Here is a 9,330-nt window from a genome sequence, read left to right on the forward strand (position 1 = left end):
GGCCTGCCTTGGCCGTGGCATGGCATGCTGCTGGCCTAGGCCTTGGCATGGCATGCTGCTGGCTTTGGCTGGGCTGCCTTGGCCGTGGCATGGCATGCTGCTGGCCTTGGCCTTGGCATGGCATGCTGCTGGCTTTGGCTGGCCTGCCTTGGCCGTGGCATGGCATGCTGCTGGCCTTGGCCTTGGCATGGCATGCTGCTGGCTTTGGCTGGCCTGCCTTGGCCGTGGCATGGCATGCTGCTGGCCTAGGCCATGGCATGGCATGCTGCTGGCTTTGGCTGGGCTGCCTTGGCCGTGGCATGGCATGCTGCTGCCCTTGGCCGTGATATGGCATGCTGCTGGCTTTGGCTGGGCTGCCTTGGCCGTGGCATGGCATGCTGCTGGCCTAGGCCTTGGCATGGCATGGTGCTGGCTTTGGCTGGCCTGCCTTGGCCGTGGCATGGCATGCTGCTGGCCTAGGCCTTGGCATGGCATGCTGCTGGCTTTGGCTGGGCTGCCTTGGCCGTGGCATGGCATGCTGCTGGCCTTGGCCTTGGCATGGCATGCTGCTGGCTTTGGCTGGGCTGCCTTGGCCGTGGCATGGCATGCTGGTGGCCTAGGCCTTGGCATGGCATGCTGCTGGCTTTGGCTGGCCTGCCTTGGCCGTGGCATGGCATGCTGCTGGCCTAGGCCTTGGCATGGCATGCTGCTGGCTTTGGTTGGGCTGCCTTGGCCGTGGCATGGCATGCTGCTGGCCTTGGCCTTGGCATGGCATGCTGCTGGCTTTGGCTGGCCTGCCTTGGCCGTGGCATGGCATGCTGCTGGCCTAGGCCTTGGCATGGCATGCTGCTGGCTTTGGCTGGGCTGCCTTGGCCGTGGCATGGCATGCTGCTGGCCTTGGCCTTGGCATGGCATGCTGCTGGCTTTGGCTGGGCTGCCTTGGCCGTGGCATGGCATGCTGCTGGCCATGGCCTTGGCATGGCATGCTGCTGGCTTTGGCTTGCCTGCCTTGGCCGTGGCATGGCATGCTGCTGGCCTAGGCCTTGGCATGGCATGCTGCTGGCTTTGGCTGGGCTGCCTTGGCCGTGGCATGGCATGCTGCTGGCCTTGGCCTTGGCATGGCATGCTGCTGGCTTTGGCTGGGCTGCCTTGGCCGTGGCATGGCATGCTGGTGGCCTAGGCCTTGGCATGGCATGCTGCTGGCTTTGGCTGGCCTGCCTTGGCCGTGGCATGGCATGCTGCTGGCCTAGGCCTTGGCATGGCATGCTGCTGGCTTTGGGTGGGCTGCCTTGGCCGTGGCATGGCATGCTGCTGGCCTTGGCCTTGGCATGGCATGCTGCTGGCTTTGGCTGGCCTGCCTTGGCCGTGGCATGGCATGCTGCTGGCCTAGGCCTTGGCATGGCATGCTGCTGGCTTTGGCTGGCCTGCCTTGGCCGTGGCATGGCATGCTGCTGGCCTAGGCCTTGGCATGGCATGCTGCTGGCTTTGGCTGGGCTGCCTTGGCCGTGGCATGGCATGCTGCTGGCCTTGGCCTTGGCATGGCATGCTGCTGGCTTTGGCTGGGCTGCCTTGGCCGTGGCATGGCATGCTGCTGGCCATGGCCTTGGCATGGCATGCTGCTGGCTTTGGCTTGCCTGCCTTGGCCGTGGCATGGCATGCTGCTGGCCTAGGCCTTGGCATGGCATGCTGCTGGCTTTGGCTGGGCTGCCTTGGCCGTGGCATGGCATGCTGCTGGCCTTGGCCTTGGCATGGCATGCTGCTGGCTTTGGCTGGCCTGCCTTGGCCGTGGCATGGCATGCTGCTGGCCTTGGCCTTGGCATGGCATGCTGCTGGCTTTGGCTGGCCTGCCTTGGCCGTGGCATGGCATGCTGCTGGCCTAGGCCTTGGCATGGCATGCTGCTGGCTTTGGCTGGGCTGCCTTGGCCGTGGCATGGCATGCTGCTGGCCTTGGCCTTGGCATGGCATGCTGCTGGCTTTGGCTGGCCTGCCTTGGCCGTGGCATGGCATGCTGCTGGCCTTGGCCTTGGCATGGCATGCTGCTGGCTTTGGCTGGCCTGCCTTGGCCGTGGCATGGCATGCTGCTGGCCTAGGCCTTGGCATGGCATGCTGCTGGCTTTGGCTGGGCTGCCTTGGCCGTGGCATGGCATGCTGCTGGCCTTGGCCTTGGCATGGCATGCTGCTGGCTTTGGCTGGGCTGCCTTGGCCGTGGCATGGCATGCTGCTGGCCATGGCCTTGGCATGGCATGCTGCTGGCTTTGGCTGGGCTGCCTTGGCCGTGGCATGGCATGCTGCTGGCCTAGGCCTTGGCATGGCATGCTGCTGGCTTTGGCTGGGCTGCCTTGGCCGTGGCATGGCATGCTGCTGGCCTTGGCCTTGGCATGGCATGCTGCTGGCTTTGGCTGGCCTGCCTTGGCCGTGGCATGGCATGCTGCTGGCCTTGGCCTTGGCATGGCATGCTGCTGGCTTTGGCTGGCCGTGGCATGGCATGCTGCTGGCCTAGGCCTTGGCATGGCATGCTGCTGGCTTTGGCTGGGCTGCCTTGGCCGTGGCATGGCATGCTGCTGGCCTTGGCCTTGGCATGGCATGCTGCTGGCTTTGGCTGGGCTGCCTTGGCCGTGGCATGGCATGCTGCTGGCCTTGGCCTTGGCATGGCATGCTGCTGGCTTTGGCTGGGCTGCCTTGGCCGTGGCATGGCATGCTGGTGGCCTAGGCCTTGGCATGGCATGCTGCTGGCTTTGGCTGGCCTGCCTTGGCCGTGGCATGGCATGCTGCTGGCCTAGGCCTTGGCATGGCATGCTGCTGGCTTTGGGTGGGCTGCCTTGGCCGTGGCATGGCATGCTGCTGGCCTTGGCCTTGGCATGGCATGCTGCTGGCTTTGGCTGGGCTGCCTTGGCCGTGGCATGGCATGCTGCTGGCCATGGCCTTGGCATGGCATGCTGCTGGCTTTGGCTTGCCTGCCTTGGCCGTGGCATGGCATGCTGCTGGCCTAGGCCTTGGCATGGCATGCTGCTGGCTTTGGCTGGGCTGCCTTGGCCGTGGCATGGCATGCTGCTGGCCTTGGCCTTGGCATGGCATGCTGCTGGCTTTGGCTGGGCTGCCTTGGCCGTGGCATGGCATGCTGGTGGCCTAGGCCTTGGCATGGCATGCTGCTGGCTTTGGCTGGCCTGCCTTGGCCGTGGCATGGCATGCTGCTGGCCTAGGCCTTGGCATGGCATGCTGCTGGCTTTGGGTGGGCTGCCTTGGCCGTGGCATGGCATGCTGCTGGCCTTGGCCTTGGCATGGCATGCTGCTGGCTTTGGCTGGCCTGCCTTGGCCGTGGCATGGCATGCTGCTGGCCTAGGCCTTGGCATGGCATGCTGCTGGCTTTGGCTGGCCTGCCTTGGCCGTGGCATGGCATGCTGCTGGCCTAGGCCTTGGCATGGCATGCTGCTGGCTTTGGCTGGGCTGCCTTGGCCGTGGCATGGCATGCTGCTGGCCTAGGCCTTGGCATGGCATGCTGCTGGCTTTGGCTGGGCTGCCTTGGCCGTGGCATGGCATGCTGCTGGCCTTGGCCTTGGCATGGCATGCTGCTGGCTTTGGCTGGCCTGCCTTGGCCGTGGCATGGCATGCTGCTGGCCTAGGCCTTGGCATGGCATGCTGCTGGCTTTGGCTGGCCTGCCTTGGCCGTGGCATGGCATGCTGCTGGCCTAGGCCTTGGCATGGCATGCTGCTGGCTTTGGCTGGGCTGCCTTGGCCGTGGCATGGCATGCTGCTGGCCTTGGCCTTGGCATGGCATGCTGCTGGCTTTGGCTGGGCTGCCTTGGCCGTGGCATGGCATGCTGCTGGCCATGGCCTTGGCATGGCATGCTGCTGGCTTTGGCTGGGCTGCCTTGGCCGTGGCATGGCATGCTGCTGGCCTAGGCCTTGGCATGGCATGCTGCTGGCTTTGGCTGGGCTGCCTTGGCCGTGGCATGGCATGCTGCTGGCCTTGGCATTGGCATGGCTTGCTGCTGGCTTTGGCTGGCCTGCCTTGGCCGTGGCATGGCATGCTGCTGGCCTTGGCCTTGGCATGGCATGCTGCTGGCTTTGGCTGGGCTGCCTTGGCCGTGGCATGGCATGCTGCTGGCCATGGCCTTGGCATGGCATGCTGCTGGCTTTGGCTTGCCTGCCTTGGCCGTGGCATGGCATGCTGCTGGCCTAGGCCTTGGCATGGCATGCTGCTGGCTTTGGCTGGGCTGCCTTGGCCGTGGCATGGCATGCTGCTGGCCTTGGCCTTGGCATGGCATGCTGCTGGCTTTGGCTTGCCTGCCTTGGCCGTGGCATGGCATGCTGCTGGCCTAGGCCTTGGCATGGCATGCTGCTGGCTTTGGCTGGGCTGCCTTGGCCGTGGCATGGCATGCTGCTGGCCTTGGCCTTGGCTTGGCATGCTGCTGGCTTTGGCTGGGCTGCCTTGGCCGTGGCATGGCATGCTGCTGGCCTTGGCCTTGGCATGGCATGCTGCTGGCTTTGGCTGGGCTGCCTTGGCCGTGGCATGGCATGCTGCTGGCCTTGGCCTTGGCATGGCATGCTGCTGGCTTTGGCTGGCCTGCCTTGGCCGTGGCATGGCATGCTGCTGGCCTTGGCATGGCATGCTGCTGGCTTTGGCTGGGCTGCCTTCGCCGTGGCATGCCATGCTGCTGGCCTTGGCCTTGGGGCTGGGCTGCCTTGGCTGCGGTTCTTATCACTAGACGTGCGTTGCGTGCGAAGGCGTGCAAAGGCGTGCGCGACCATGCGCGCAACACGCGCACCGTGGTCAAAAGACCACGCGCGCGGTATTCGCACAGGCCACGCTGCCCACGCCGCGGGCATGCCAGGCCGCCCAGGCCGTGCGCATGCCATGCCGTGCTGCCCAGGCCGGCTGCATGCCAGGCCGCCCAGGCCGTGCGCATGCCATGCCGTGCTGCCCACGCCGCGGGCATGCCAGGCCGGCTGCATGCCAGGCCGCCCAGGCCGTGCGCATGCCATGCCGTGCTGCCCACGCCGCGGGCATGCCAGGCCGGCTGCATGCCAGGCCGCCCAGGCCGTGCGCATGCCATGCCGTGCTGCCCATGCCGCGCGCATGCCAGGCCGCCCACGCCCGCGCGCATGCCACGCCATGCTGCCCAAGGCCGCGCCCAGGCCGCGCCCAGGCCGCCCAAGGCCGCGCCCAGGCCGCGCAAGGCCGCGCCCAGGCCGCCCAAGGCCGCGCCCAGGCCGCGCAAGGCCGCCCAAGGCCGCGGTCCAGGCCGCCCAAGGCCGCGGCCGAGCCGCCCCAGGCCGCAGCCCAGGCCGCGGTCGAGCCGCAGTGCATGTAACCCAAGGCCGCAGCCCAGGCCGCGCCCAACATGGGGCGTACCTGCCACTGCCTTGCCCTGGGCAAGGGAGGTGCCCCCCCCTTATAATAGCCTGTTAAGCCCTTTTCAATCTGGCAGGAGGAAACATCAAGCATGTTCGAGGAGTCATAATGGGGTTTTTTTAAAAAGTAATGGTTTTTTGCCAAAACTTTCAACATGAAAGTTGTAGGAAATAATTTAATACACCATTAAAAAAATTAAAAAAAATATTTTTTTACAGAAAATATTTTATTTTAATTTATTTCGATATTAATACTTAAAAAATAATAAAAATTAATAAAAATAGTCAAAAAATTATGGAAAAATTCCCATAATTAAAGGATGATTCACTAGTAATTATAGAAATTATTAAATTATTTTTTTCATTTTTTTTATTTTATTTTGATTTTTTTATGCCAAATAAGGGCTTTAAAAATTCGAAAAGCTCCAGAAAAATTGCAAAAAAATAGGGAATGACATTTAAAATTGATTGTAGTGCATTTTTAATTGTGTTGCACGGTTTGGGTAAGATTATAAAAGAATCATGTTCAAAAAGATCGATCGAGGCGGTGGCACGCCATGGCCTTGGCCTTGGCCTTGGCCTTTGCCCGCGGCCTTGGCCTTTGCCTTGGCCTTGGCCATGCCTTGCACAGGGACTTGGCCTTGCCCACTGCCTTGGCCTTGGCTTTGGCCTTGGCCTTGGCATGGCATGGCATGCTCGCCGAGGCCGTGGCATGCCTTGCTGCTAGCCAAGGCCGTGGCGTGGCATGCTCGCCCAGCCCGTGGCATGCCGTGCTCGCCCAGCCCGTGGCACGCCATGTTGGCCCAAGGCATTGGCATGGCATGCCGGCCAAGGCATGCTGGCCAACGCTGCACAAGGCGGTGCCATGGCATGGCATGCTGACCAAGACCGTGCCATGGCATGCTGGGCGAGGCCGGGGCATGGCATGCTGGCCGAGGCCGTGGCTTGCCATGCCGCCACGGCCGTGGCATGCCGGGCAACGGACCGGCATGGCCCAGCCCGTGGCACGCCATGTTGGCCCAAGGCATTGGCATGGCATGCCGGCCAAGGCATGCTGGCCAACGCTGCGGCACGGCGTGCTGGACAAGGCGGTGCCATGGCATGGCATGCTGACCAAGACAGTGCCATGGCATGCTGGCCGAGGCCGTGGCATGGCATGCTGGCCGAGGCCGTGGCTTGCCATGCCGCCACGGCCGTGGCATGCTGGGCAACGGACCGGCATGGCATGCTGGCCGTGGCGGTGGCACGACATGCTGGCCAAGGCAGTGGCATGGCATGTAGGCCAAGGCTAAGGCATGGCACGCTGTGGCATGGCACGCTGGCCAAGGCAGTCGCAAGGCATGCGGGCCGAGGCCGCGGCACGGCCCGCTGGGCAACGCGGTGGCATGGCATGCTGGGCAACGCCGTGGCAAGGCATGCGGGCCGAGGCCTTGGCATGGCATGCTGGCCGAGGCCGTGGCATGGCATGCGGGCCGAGGCCGTGGCATGGCATGGCATGCGGGCCGAGGCCGTGGCATGGCATGCGGGCCGAGGCCGTGGCATGGCATGCGGGCCGAGGCCGTGGCGTGGCATGGCATGGCATGTTGGGCAACGCCGTGGCAAGACATGCGGGCCGAGGCCGTGGCATGGCATGTTGGGCAACGCCCTGGCAAGCCATGCGGGCCGAGGCCGTGGCGTGGCATGTTGGCCAAGGCTAAGGCATGGCACGCCGGGCAACGCGGTGCATTGGCATGCTGGGCAGCGCGGTGGCAAGGCATGGGGGCCGAGGCCGTGGCATGGCATGTCGGGCAACGCCGTGGCAAGACATGCGGGCCGAGGCCGTGGCATGGCATGCGGGCCGAGGCCGTGGCACGACATGTTGGCCAAGGCTAAGGCATGGCACGCCGGGCAACGCGGTGGCATGGCATGCTGGGCAACGCGGTGGCAAGGCATGCGGGCCGAGGCCGTGGCATGGCATGTTGGGCAACGCCGTAGAAGGGCATGCGGGCCGAGGCCGTGGCATGGCATGCGGGCCGAGGCCGTGGCATGGCATGTTGGGCGACGCCGTAGCAAGGCATGCGGGCCGAGGCCGTGGCATGTCATGCGGGCCGAGGCCGTGGCATGGCATGCGGGCCGAGGCCGTGGCATGGCATGTTGGCCGAGGCCGTGGCAAGGCATGCGGGCCGAGGCCGTGGCATGGCATGTTTGGCAACGCCGTGGCAAGACATGCGGGCCGTGGCATGGCATGGCATGCGGGCCGAGGCCGTGGCACGACATGTTGGCCAAGGCTAAGGCATGGCACGCCGGGCAACGCGGTGGCATGGCACGCCGGGCAACGCGGTGGCAAGGCATGCGGGCCGGGGCCGTGGCATGGCATGTTGGGCGACGCCGTAGCAAGGCATGCGGTCCGAGGCCGTGGCATGTCATGCGGGCCGAGGCCATGGCATGGCATGCGGGCCGAGGCCGTGGCATGGCATGTTGGGCGACGCCGTAGCAAGGCATGCGGGCCGAGGCCGTGGCATGTCATGCGAGCCGAGGCCGTGGCATGGCATGCGGGCCGAGGCCGTGGCATGGCAAGTTGGGCGACGTCGTGGCAAGGCATGCGGGCCGAGGCCGTGGCATGTCACGCGGGCCGAGGCCGTGGCATGGCATGCGGGCAGAGGCCGTGGCATGGCATGTTGGGCGACGCCGTCGCAAGGCATGCGGGCCGAGGCCGTGGCATGGCATGCGGGCCGAGGCCGTGGCATGGCATGTTGGGCGACGCCGTAGCAAGGCATGCGGGCCGAGGCCGTGGCATGTCATGGCATGTTGGGCGACGCCGTAGCAAGGCATGCGGGCCGAGGCCGTGGCATGGCATGTTTGGCAACGCCGTGGCAAGACATGAGGGCCGTGGCATGGCATGGCATGCGGGCCGAGGCCGTGGCACGACATGTTGGCCAAGGCTAAGGCATGGCACGCCGGGCAACGCGGTGGCATGGCATGCGGGCCGGGGCCGTGGCATGGCATGTTGGCCAACGTCGTAGCAAGGCATGCGGGCCGAGGCCGAGGCCGTGGCACGGCATGCGGGCCGAGGCTGTGGCATGGCATGTTGGGCGACGCCGTAGCAAGGCATGCGGTCCGAGGCCGTGGCATGTCATGCGGGCCGAGGCCGTGGCATGGCATGCGGGCCGAGGCCGTGGCATGGCATGTTGGGCGACGCCGTAGCAAGGCATGCGGGCCGAGGCCGTGCCGTGGCATGCGGGCCGAGGCCGTGGCATGGCATGCGGGCCGAGGCCGTGGCATGGCATGTTGGGCGACGCCGTAGCAAGGCATGCGGTCCGAGGCCGTGGCCTGTCATGCGGGCCGAGGCCGTGGCATGGCATGCGGGCCGAGGCCGTGGCATGGCATGCGGGCCGAGGCCGTGGCATGGCATGTTGGGCGACGCCGTAGCATGGCATGCGGGCCGAGGCCGTGGCATGTCATGCGGGCCGAGGCCGTGGCATGGCATGCGGGCCGAGGCCGTGGCAAGGCATGTTGGGCGACGCCGTAGCAAGGCATGCGGGCCGAGGCCGTGGCATGTCATGCGGGCCGAGGCCGTGGCATGGCATGCGGGCCGAGGCCGTGGCATGGCATGTTGGGCGACGCCGTAGCAAGGCATGCGGGCCGAGGCCGTGCCGTGGCATGCGGGCCGAGGCCGTGGCATGGCATGTTGGGCGACGCCGTAGCAAGGCATGCGGTCCGAGGCCGTGGCATGTCATGCGGGCCGAGGCCGTGGCATGGCATGCGGGCCGAGGCCGTGGCATGGCATGTTGGGCGACGCCGTAGCAAGGCATGCGGTCCGAGGCCGTGGCATGTCATGCGGGCCGAGGCCGTGGCATGGCATGCGGGCCGAGGCCGTGGCATGGCATGTTGGGCGACGCCGTAGCAAGGCATGCGGGCCGAGGCCGTGCCGTGGCATGCGGGCCGAGGCCGTGGCATGGCATGTTGGGCGACGCCGTAGCAAGGCATGCGGTCCGAGGCCGTGGCATGTCATGCGGGCCG

This window comes from Camellia sinensis, unplaced genomic scaffold (genome assembly GCF_055761805.1).
Source record: "Camellia sinensis isolate YWXY unplaced genomic scaffold, ASM5576180v1 Unanchor234, whole genome shotgun sequence".
Lineage (NCBI taxonomy): Eukaryota > Viridiplantae > Streptophyta > Magnoliopsida > Ericales > Theaceae > Camellia > Camellia sinensis.